Here is a 10,843-nt window from a genome sequence, read left to right as displayed (position 1 = left end):
ACAAATGATCCAAATCTCAGCCCAGGAGCACAAACCCCGTGGGCTGGAGAGAGAAAAACAAGCAGGGTGGGAGTGCCTGGGCTAAAGCTGGAATGGGACAATGAACTGCAAGGTGCAAATGGAGCAGAACTGATCCCAGGGAGAGAGCCCGGGAGCGCTCGTGCATTTTGGGGCCATTTTGGTTCATCTTGGGTGCAGCCCTGGCTGGGCTCTGGTGCTGCCCAAGGTGCATCCATGGAGGAGATCCTTTTAATAAATCCCTGCTTTATTCTTTAGCTCTGTCCAGCCTCTAGTCTAGAATTCTGTTCTAGGTCAGCCTTCCCAAGGCATCAAACCAAGGAGACCATCCAAGAAGAAAACCAGCGAGGTTTGGGTTGTCTGGTGCCACACTTACTCCAGATGGGCTCGCTGATCCTCTGCTGGATGCCCAAGATCTCCTTCACCCAGGAGTTCTTGATGTTCACGGTCCGTGCCTGCAGCAGGTACTTGCGCACCAAATCCTCCCGCTCGTGCCAGATCTCAAAGGCCCGGTCATCTCCTTCCACCAGGTCGTTCACATCTATGTTGTTCAGCTGAGTGACAGAAGGGGCAAGAAAGTCACCACAAATCCTGTGATTTTTAACAATTCCCAACAGCTAAAAGGGGTAATTTGCATTTTCTTCAAAGATTTTTCGGATCGCGTGAGCAAGGCAACGTGGCTTTGGATGAAGAGCAATCAGAGCTACCTTGAGAGTTATTTTCCCTGGTATATTTGACTTTCTGGTTACCAAACTGACATTTTCCTGGGGTTAGTTTTTCAGGAAAACGATGTCCAGCATTAAAAGTTATCCCGAGGGTGGAACACACTGGCCCTGAAGAGCTGGGCCCAGGCAACATGGAAAAAATAGAGAATAGGCAGTCTCTGGACAAAGCATGGAAATGGTTCAATTTTATTTTTCTTGGAAAATCTGCCTGTGAATATTGATGAGGACTTTCAGAAAGTCCTGGCTGGGCTTGGTCAAGAAGTCCATGTTCTTTTTGGTTGGTTGGCTGGTTTTTATTGGAGTTGAGCATCTCCTCCCTTGTGAAAACTCCTCAATTTCTGGCAGTTTTAACCCTGAATGTCTGAAGATAAGTGGGTCAAATGCTCTGAATTTTTCCATTTCTGAACAAGAACTGGTGTCTGGAAAGGACGTAACCAGCAGAGAAAACCCAATGGAATTTAGCAAATTAGATTCCTTCTAATTTACTCCCAGTGTTATGGTTTGCCAAAACCAGAGATTTACAAATGCAAGAAAATACTGTAGGCAGCAAAATCCAAATCAATATAATATATTTATGCTGTTAATTAAATGAGGTAACAGAAATTAATAAATGTTTGTACTTGCAATCTCCTTGCTGCATGGTAAAAGTCCACCCTGATGGTTTTTGACACGTTTAAAATAGATATTTTGCGATAAATGTAGATTCTACTTGTGCTTCAAAGACTTTTTGAAGCAAAGGAGTAGCTCAGAAGGATTAGAAGAATGTTCAAGCTGGATATAAAAGTGAAGCTCTAATTGACAGAGAAATGCTTTATGTGAGGATAAAGTGATCAGACCTTCATGATGTTCTTGAAGATGTAGCTGTAGGTGTCAGTCTTGGTGTCTCGCTTGGGTTTGCAGATCACAATATAATTTTTGAAGAGGAAAACATGTCTTTTGTGTCCTTTCCATGCCATTCGAGCTCCTGGAGCTCCTTCCCACACAATGAAGTGGCCCTGATAGGAAAAAGAAGGAAGAGCACACAGTGATACATCTGGAATAATTACCACAGTTATGTCTCACCATCATTTTTCAGTGTCCAGATAATAAATGTTTTCTGTTGCATCATCTGATATATCATTTCTGATGTATCTCTGGTTTATTAAAGCACAGCAGATGGTTTCTAATGCTAAAGGTGACTCATCAGGCACAGCCAGTGGTTGTCGTTACATTGACATTTAAATGGTATTATTTGGTGCCAGAAAAATAGACAGCCCTTGTCAGGTAGAAATAGTCTTGGAAATATTAAAGCAAAATTGTATTTTGTATGTAATACAGACACTTTATATGATGATTTGGTCACCTTCACCAGAGCAGGACATTCATTTCACACAGCTTCAGACACAGACAGCTCAATTAGTGACATTGGTTTCCCCTGGCGTCTCTAGGGAGAGGTGAACACTCGAGGAGTGTGACTGGACAATTTTTGGATGCCTAAACGTGGAGAGATGAATGCTCACCACAGTGTCACTGTCATTTAGCCTTACAGCTCCACTCAGCAATACACCATGATTCCCATGGAAAACATTAGATACAGACAGAATACATTACTTGCCTGGTAAAACACAGTAAATCTATAAAGAAACAGGAATTTGAGTGAGGGTGTTGGAGGTCCTAGACTAAACTGTCCTAAGAGCTGGGTCACCTAAAAAGCCACACACCTGGTTCATGGGATAAACCTGGGGGAGCACATGGGTTGAGCACTGGTTGAGGCCAGTAACTTCAGGAGCTGCCCCACGTTGCTTCCCAATAATGAGTTAAAGCCCTTCTAGATCATGTAGGGGCCCAGAACAATTTTTTTTCTGTTTGATGAACAGATTAAAAAAGGCAAATAACTGCATGATGTGTGAATTATTCCATAAGCATCCATGCTCTGGTGTTTCAAACGTTAGTGGTGCCAGAACACCCATTTCTGGACAGCAGTAGGTGAAATAAGCAAATAATCTCTTTCAGATATAATTCAATCATATAACATACTATGATATAATGTAATGTAATGTAATTTAATGTAATGTAATGTAATTTAATGTAACATATTTTATATAAATATAATATATAACAATTTAATACTATATAAATAATTAATTATATAGCAAATATAATAAGCAATATATAGTTATATATTGATATTATTATGATATTGATATAGCAATATTATAGTAATATATTGATATAGTAATGAGATATAATAATTAACATTATAATATAATGTAATATAATATTACATATAATAGAATATATATGTAATTTAATGTATTATGTAATATAATATAATATAATATAATATAATATAATATAATATAATATAATATAATATAATATAATATATATTTTTCTATTTATATATGTAACATATAATATATAACTTAATAATATATAATAATATATAACGGTTATAATAACCAATATATAATTATACATTATTATTACTACAATATTAATAGAGTAATAATATAGTAATGAGATATAATAGTGAACATAATAATTAATTATATCATAATATTTTCATTTGATGTTGTAGTATATAATAATAAAATAATAGTTATAGTAATAATAATAATAATAATTAAAAATAATTATTAATTAATAATTTATAAAGAATTTTCTTCTAAGAATTATGGCTTCTTAGAAACTGGGGAGGGCACCCATGGAGCCAGCAGGGATGGGACATGGCAGTTACCTGGCGGATGGGCTCCCCAAGGCTCTCCAAGGTCCCAGGGTAATTCTCAATGAGAGAGACATGCAGGTTGTTCTCTGCTCTCCTGGTGAGGGCAGACACAATGGCATAGGCCTGCTCCAGCAAAGTGCAGTTCTGGCTGTTCCTGGCCTTGTTTCGGATTAATTCCTGCAGATAAATGAAGAAAAAATTAGTGGATAATCAGAGAGGAAACAAGCAGTTTCTTCAGAGCCAAAGATTTTCTCAATACCAGTTCTGTCTCTTTCATGTCAGCAAATTTTATCCCGTTTTTTTTCACCACAAACTGCTTAGATAAAAAAGTCTTTTCTTTCCTACTTATTCAGCAGTATTAAAGACTTACCAGTCTGGCTTTTCCTGACATCAGTTGATGCCGAGTAAAGATAAAGTTGAAACAAACACCAGATATGGTTTGGTGGTTGAAAACCAAAAATTCCAAAACGATCCTAAATGTACCCATTGCATTACTCTTCTGGTTACCCTCACAAGAGCAGAGAACAAGGAATTCATATGCTGAGTCAACATCAGAATAATAAAAAGGGAGGCTGGAAAAAATGTGAAATGGAATTTTTCCTGTTCTTCCCACATTTGTTCCTGTTCCTCTCTTTCAGCAACAAAGGCATAGAAAATGCCTTTTCTCCTCCAAAAGACCCTTAAAAATATTGGAGTTTGTGTGCAAGACTATGTTCAAAAGTAGAAGGTTCTTCAAAATATTCAAGCTGCTCATTTATACAACACTAGAATACATAAATATTTTGCCAATTTATTTTCTTCCCGAGTATTCTAGTGCTATTTCCCATGAAAATATAGTTTAAAATGCTGCTCTGAAATGTTTGCTTATGGTCTAAGACAGTAGGACAGATGCAATCCTGAAAGACAAAATACTTCAGGATGGTAGAATGGGGCAAAGTTTTTCAGAAAACAAGAATTTATTCTTACTGTAATATCAGTAAAAATGGAAAAGAAGTGGTAAGTTATTATCTTAGACATGGAAACTGCTTATTTTTATAATGTAAATATTGCTGAGTTTGAAGCAAATTTATACCTGTCATCCAATATAATATATAATAATATAATATATACTAATATGCTATTATATCATATAATACAATTTTTTTCATATATTTAAGGATAAAGCTCACTGAACTTTCTGGGGTTGGATTCTGTGAACATCCACCTGGATTGACATTTACAAAACCATTTAGAGAACACCACCACTGGTGATGATTAATCTCTTATTTACTCAAACAGTTTTCAATTGTAGTTTTATCAGAAGGAAGCCAAGAAATAGGAAATAAAAATAAAATCTTTTTTTGCACAAGCTGCACAGAACAGAACATAAACCTGTAACAGCATCTCTTTACCTTAATTATTGTCTGGTACTGCTGGATCCTGTTTATGGGTTTTTCCAGGTAGTGCTGCAGTGGTGGGATCAGTGGCTGTGAGGGATCTTCATTAGTTAAATATTCATCTGTGTATCTCTGAAAAAATACATGGAATAACAAGGAAAGGTGGTTATAAAGAGCAGTAGAAAAAATCCTGAGCAGCTGGAGCAGAGAAACAAGATTTGCTTATCTATATTTATGATTTATGTGGTTCTCTTGGTCTTATAATGTGGTGACCTTTAAAATGTCCCTTAATTGCAATTACATAAACACAGCCACATTCATGGCTGCATAATCTTTATAATATTAATAAATGCATAAGAATGTGTAAATATGTTCCCATATTGGACATACTTACAAGAAAAAGCTCGGAAGTGAACTAAAAATTATTAGTTTTAATAATTTTTGAAGTTTAATTAATTTTAAGTTAATAAGTTTTTGCTACTATATTAAGCAAGCGATATTACAAATACTTTTGAGGTTCATATTTATGATTAATAATGAGATTTCATGATGCAGTGGGTCACAGGATGAATTTCCCACAGGTGCTTTGGCTCCTGCCTTACCTTGTAGAAATCCTGGACAGCTTTGCTGACAACAATGGACTCTGCCTGGACCCTTCCCACCAGGTACTGGATGTACCTGCTGAACTCTGCTTCGTGCTTGATGAAGCACATGGCCACGTCATCGTCAGTGTCACAGCCCTGCAGGCTCCTCAGGAACACGCTGTGGGGACAGGAGCACAGCACATCTCAGGAAAAGGGGCTGGAATGAGGCTAAAAAAGAGCCCCAGCTGCCAGGCTGGGAATCAGGAGATGTCAGGTGTAAGATATGGTTTGGGGGTATTCTCTTTGCCATCTGTCAGAGGTGGGGCAGTTATCTTCTGTTCATGGGGCAGTTTTCTTTGTCTCGCCCCCAACCAATCCTCCCTCCAGGAGATCTCTTCTGTTCATGGGCCATTACTACTAATTATCTTCTGTCCATGGCCACTGAGTGTCCCTGCAGGGCTGATCCAATCCCAGCATCCCATGGGGAGATGCTCCGCCCAGGGGAGGAGCCAAGCATTCCTCCCTGGATCCAATCTGAGCCTGGCACAGCACAGCAGCCTTTGCCCCCTGCATTGCCAGAGGAGCAGCTTTCTGCTGCCCTGCATGGCCAGAGGGAGCCCAGGCCCATCTGCAGCAGCCCTGGAGCTGCAGAGGAAAACTCCCCCCTTGTGCAGGATCCCTGCTGCAGCAGAGCCACAGCTGGCACTGCAGGAGGGCTGAGCCCCCATGGATGGGGCTGGGACACCCCCTGACACACAGGGCGCAGGGACTGCTCTCACTCTGCCAGTGGTTTGTGTTCTTGTTTGTACTATAGCATTTATATTTTTAATTTTCCTATTAAATAACTGTTATTCCTATTCCCTTATCTTTGCCTGAGAGCCTCTTAATCTCAAAAATTACATTAATTTGGTTTACATTTTCCATTTCAAGGGAGGCTCCTGCCTTCCTTAGCAGACACCTGTCTGCTCAAACTAAGGCAGAAATGATGGGGGGAAATAAGGGATGTTGCCACATTAGGATTAAAGTGCTCAGTGCCTCTTTACCTAGCACAGTGCCATTCCTCTCAGCTGGGGCTTTGGACAATGGGCAGGAGAACAGGACAAGGGGGAATGGCTTTAAACTGACAGAGTGCTGGGTTAGATGGGATATTAGGAAGAAATTTCTTCTTTGTGACAGTGGTGAGACCCTGGCCCAGATTTCTCACAGAAGCTGTGGCTGCCCCTGGCTCCCTGGAAGTGTCCAAGGCATGGTTGGATGGGACTTGGAGGAACCTGGGATAGTGGAAGGTTTTCTGAAATTCATGGATGCTGACATCAGTTTTACATGGATTAATATCTCTGTGAAGACACCACTGAAGTCCCTGTGAGATCTTGCTGCTTTTTTAACATAATTCACTGTTTCTCAGTTAAATTCACTTAAAAGAGTAAGAAATGAGCTGGACACAGGAAGCCTTGAAGCTCTGAAGGGGATTATGAAGTCCTAACCCTGTGGTAGGATTTAAACCATGGCTAACCCTGTGGTAGGATTTAAGCCACACCATCATTTACCCTCCTGAAAGGAATATCAATTCCCTTGCAGCTCAGCACTGCCAGTGCTCCACATCAGGAAAAAAAATTAGGAAATAATAATAATATGGAATAATATTATTCAATAATATTATTCCAGTAATTATAATAGAAGTAATAATAACAGTAATAAAAGTAGTAGTGATAATAATGATAATGACAACAATAACAATGATAACAACAACAACAATAGTAATAGTAATAATAGTGCTACTCTTTGGTCTCCAACGAAGGCACTTGGGAATGCCCACCTGGAATGGAAGCGACCAATGTCATCAATATTCCTGAAGATGGTGGATTTCTGACTGGCAACAGCTCCTGGCACACTGGGACAGGTCTCCGTGTACCTAAGGTGATGAGTCTGGAGGAACTGCAAATCCTGAATGTAATCTTCCTCTGAGATCAACAGCTCCTGAATAAGAACACTGAAGGGGAGACAGAGAGGCAGAAGGAAATCACAGAAAAATCATCACAATTGTCCTTGAGAGGCTTTTAGGCTGTAAAGTAGGGATTTATGATCAGAGGAACTGACTCCTGGGGTGTGTTGAAAGATCCTCTCTGGGGATTGATGGATGCAGGTGATGCCTTAAGTTTTAGCTTTCATATTTTCCAGATTCTGTACTGCACTGGTGTATAACTCTGGACTTCAAATAAAGTGTTAGCAAGTTCTCTTCAGTTCAGTCACACAAAACAATCCTTTTCCAGCCCCAGAACCAGGGACACCATCGCAGCTTCAGGCCCAAAAAGTGTAAACAGCAAATTAAGGAGAGCAGACTGGGAGGATGGGGCTGCATAACCTGAAACTGTAATTAGACAATTAACCCCAGTATGGAAATGGACCAAAACTTATAAAATGTGAAAACTGATGACCCGGAGTCCATCTTAGATAGAGCCAGGCCAGGCTCTTGTACTGCCCAAGGTGTATCCTTTGAAGGCCTTTTAATAAATATCTATTTTATTCCTTTAACTCTGTCTAGCCTCTGTTCTAGGTAGCCTCTTAAGGCATCACATGGATGGATGGATGGATGGATGGATGGATGGATGGATGGATGGATGGATGGATGGATGGATGGATGGATGTGGCCAGTGGAAGGTGTCCCTTCCCATGGGACTCGCTGACACTAGATACTGTTTAAGGTCCCTTCCAACCCAAACCATTCTAGGATTCTGTGATCTCAATTGCCTGGAATTTTCCTAAGCTGAAATAAATCACAAAATACAAGTGGCTCAAAAGGCAGGAAAATTCAAAGGTGGAAATACCAAGTGACACGAGCTCACCTTAGCTTCCTTTTGTATTCATCTTCAGAAACAAACTCTCCAGGAAACTCTGGAATTTCTGTTGCTCCCCATTCCGGAGACAACTATAATATTAGGAAAAAAAAGTTAAAATAATTCTTGGAAGTGGACAGTGCTTTTGTCTATACATACTCAGGAATATCTCTCATGTGTTCCCAGTCCTGATTACTTCAACAATTACTAAACCAGTGTGAAATTTCTTTTGTACTGGAGAGTTTTTAGTTCTTTCCAACCCATAAACCCCTGCACAGACCAGAAATATTGTCTAATAAAAACATGAAAAAGTACAACCTTGTTCCAGACCCCTTCAACAACCTCCTCTGCCATCACTCCTTGCAAAAGGGATGGCTCTAAACTGCAACAAGAACGAGAAATTTTAAATGAGAAATAACCAAACATGATCAGTCACCTTTAATTTCTTGTCCAGATAAGCTGGAGACACCCAACCCTGTCGAGAGGGACTCGATTTCGTGGGTTTAGTCCTGACCAGCCATTTCAGAGGATGAGCTGAATCCAGGACTTCCACATATTGTCCTTCCTTCAGGGTGATGGTCTCCTTGTCCGGTGCAGCAGGCACGTAGTCAGCAGTGACCATGTAGACATCAAAGATCTGCAGACATGAAACTACAGTCACTTTGTGCTCTGATTTCCCTCGTGGAAAACTTCCCAGCTGTGGGAATCCATAAAATCAGAGGGTTTTGGGAAAGCTGCAAAAGGCAGGCCTCAGAGACAGCAGAACTGTGATTAGAGCTAAGCAGCAGCCATGAGATTGGTCAGCCGAGAAATTATGTAAGAAGTAGAAAAGCAAGGACAAATAGAACAATGCTCTGTGTATTAAAGCTTGTCTAGAAAAACTCCCTAAGCTGCAGAAAAGTTTATCTAGTGAGATATTAGGAAGTTCTAAGCTTAATAATGGAGCTCTGTGCATTGTGTTTTAAGGCTTACCAGCAGGTATTGTATTTGAAATAAGCAAGCATTGTTTAACCAAAGGTACGTGTGCTTATAGTGGTTGGATGGAACTACTGTCAATGTGCTTTTGCTTTGTGTGACTGGTCAAAAAAGTTTTAAAGTAAGTTATAACATTAAGTTCTTGGTCTGCTGCCTGGGATGTGAGCTGATGGCATCTTGCCATTGTCATGACCATGGAATGAGACTGATGCTGGAAAATAAAACAGCTCAAGACACGTTCCTACCAGTCCCATCCTGTTCATGATTTGTACACAGCCCCTGGCTGGAGATACCCAACAAGATTCCTCTGGCCAACTTTATCCAAGGCCACAGAAAATCAAGTTCTGACTTCCCGAAGTTCAGCTGTGAGAGCAAGAGGTGCCAAGTCATGTTTCGACCATTTTGACTTGAAACACTTGTTCAGCATCACAGGGTGAGTATCAGAATTTGATTCTCTGTGCTCTGTGTCACAGACACAACATTTAACTACTAAATACACCTACAAAACTGAATTACATCACCAAAGAGGATGGAGATCCCTACACCACAGTAGGTTGGTCACTCTAAGTTGAGTTTTCTCCTTGTGTCCAACTTGCCCATAGAGATGTCATACCTCCCCTCTGGAATCCCCATCTTCAGATTCAGAGGAGGATTCCTGAGCAATGGATGAAGGTCTGGACCGTCCATGGCGAGGGGATGCAGAGGGAGTTCTTGACTCATCATCACTTTCTGCACCTGGTACTCGAAGTTTAGCTGAAAAACAGAGCAACAGCAAAGTGTTTAAGAAGTATCCCAAATTTAAACATCAACCAAATCTATAATAATTTTTCTTCTTCCTAGGAAGAGCATTCACAGTAATATTTAGTGTGATTCCCTATTGATATTTAGGATTAAATGAATAATTTGGATGTTTTAATACATGGTGTTGCAGGCCTACTGCATGTATTGCCGCTGCACTACAAGAATGTTTGTTGGAGAGTTAATGCCTCTATTTTTGCTCCAAGTTAGATTTTTTCTACAAGATAATCAGAGCAGACACAAACCATAAATTTTCATCCAACTCAACAAATCATTGGATTACTGCACAGCTGTGCACAGAGTTTTCAGCCTTAATTTGATTTTAAAATTCCACTGTGAGCTAAAACTTGAAGATGTGGGAAGTACAGAAAGCAGGATTGCTTTCTGATTTATGATTGATGAATATCTAAGCAACTCAAAATACCTAAGATATGCAAAGTACACTTATATTTTTACAATTTACTGTAATAGCTTTTTCCTAGTTCAAAATTCTAGACTGAGATGTGCAGGTTGGATGGATTCGTACCTAAATTTCTTACCCCTAAGCATTGACAAATGTTCATTTGCTTATATAGAATGACTGTCTCAAAACCTGCTGCATAAATCTCACTTATAATTAAACAACACCTAAAAAAAAGAGAGAGATTGCTTTTTCTTCTACCATAATTAAACTGTGTTTTCCAGATTCCTTACCCTGAGTTATTTTTGCAGATACCATTTCTGAGATACGTGAGGTGAGTTTCTGGAAGAACTCTTCTGAGCCAACATCAGCTAATGAAATGGGGGTTTTGGGCACACCTTCTCTGCCAGCTTCGAGGTCTCCTGG

Source organism: Zonotrichia leucophrys, chromosome 2 (assembly GCF_028769735.1).
Source record: "Zonotrichia leucophrys gambelii isolate GWCS_2022_RI chromosome 2, RI_Zleu_2.0, whole genome shotgun sequence".
In the NCBI taxonomy this organism is placed as follows: domain Eukaryota; kingdom Metazoa; phylum Chordata; class Aves; order Passeriformes; family Passerellidae; genus Zonotrichia; species Zonotrichia leucophrys.
The sequence above is the reverse complement of the archived record's forward strand: the minus strand, read 5'-3'. Positions refer to the sequence as shown.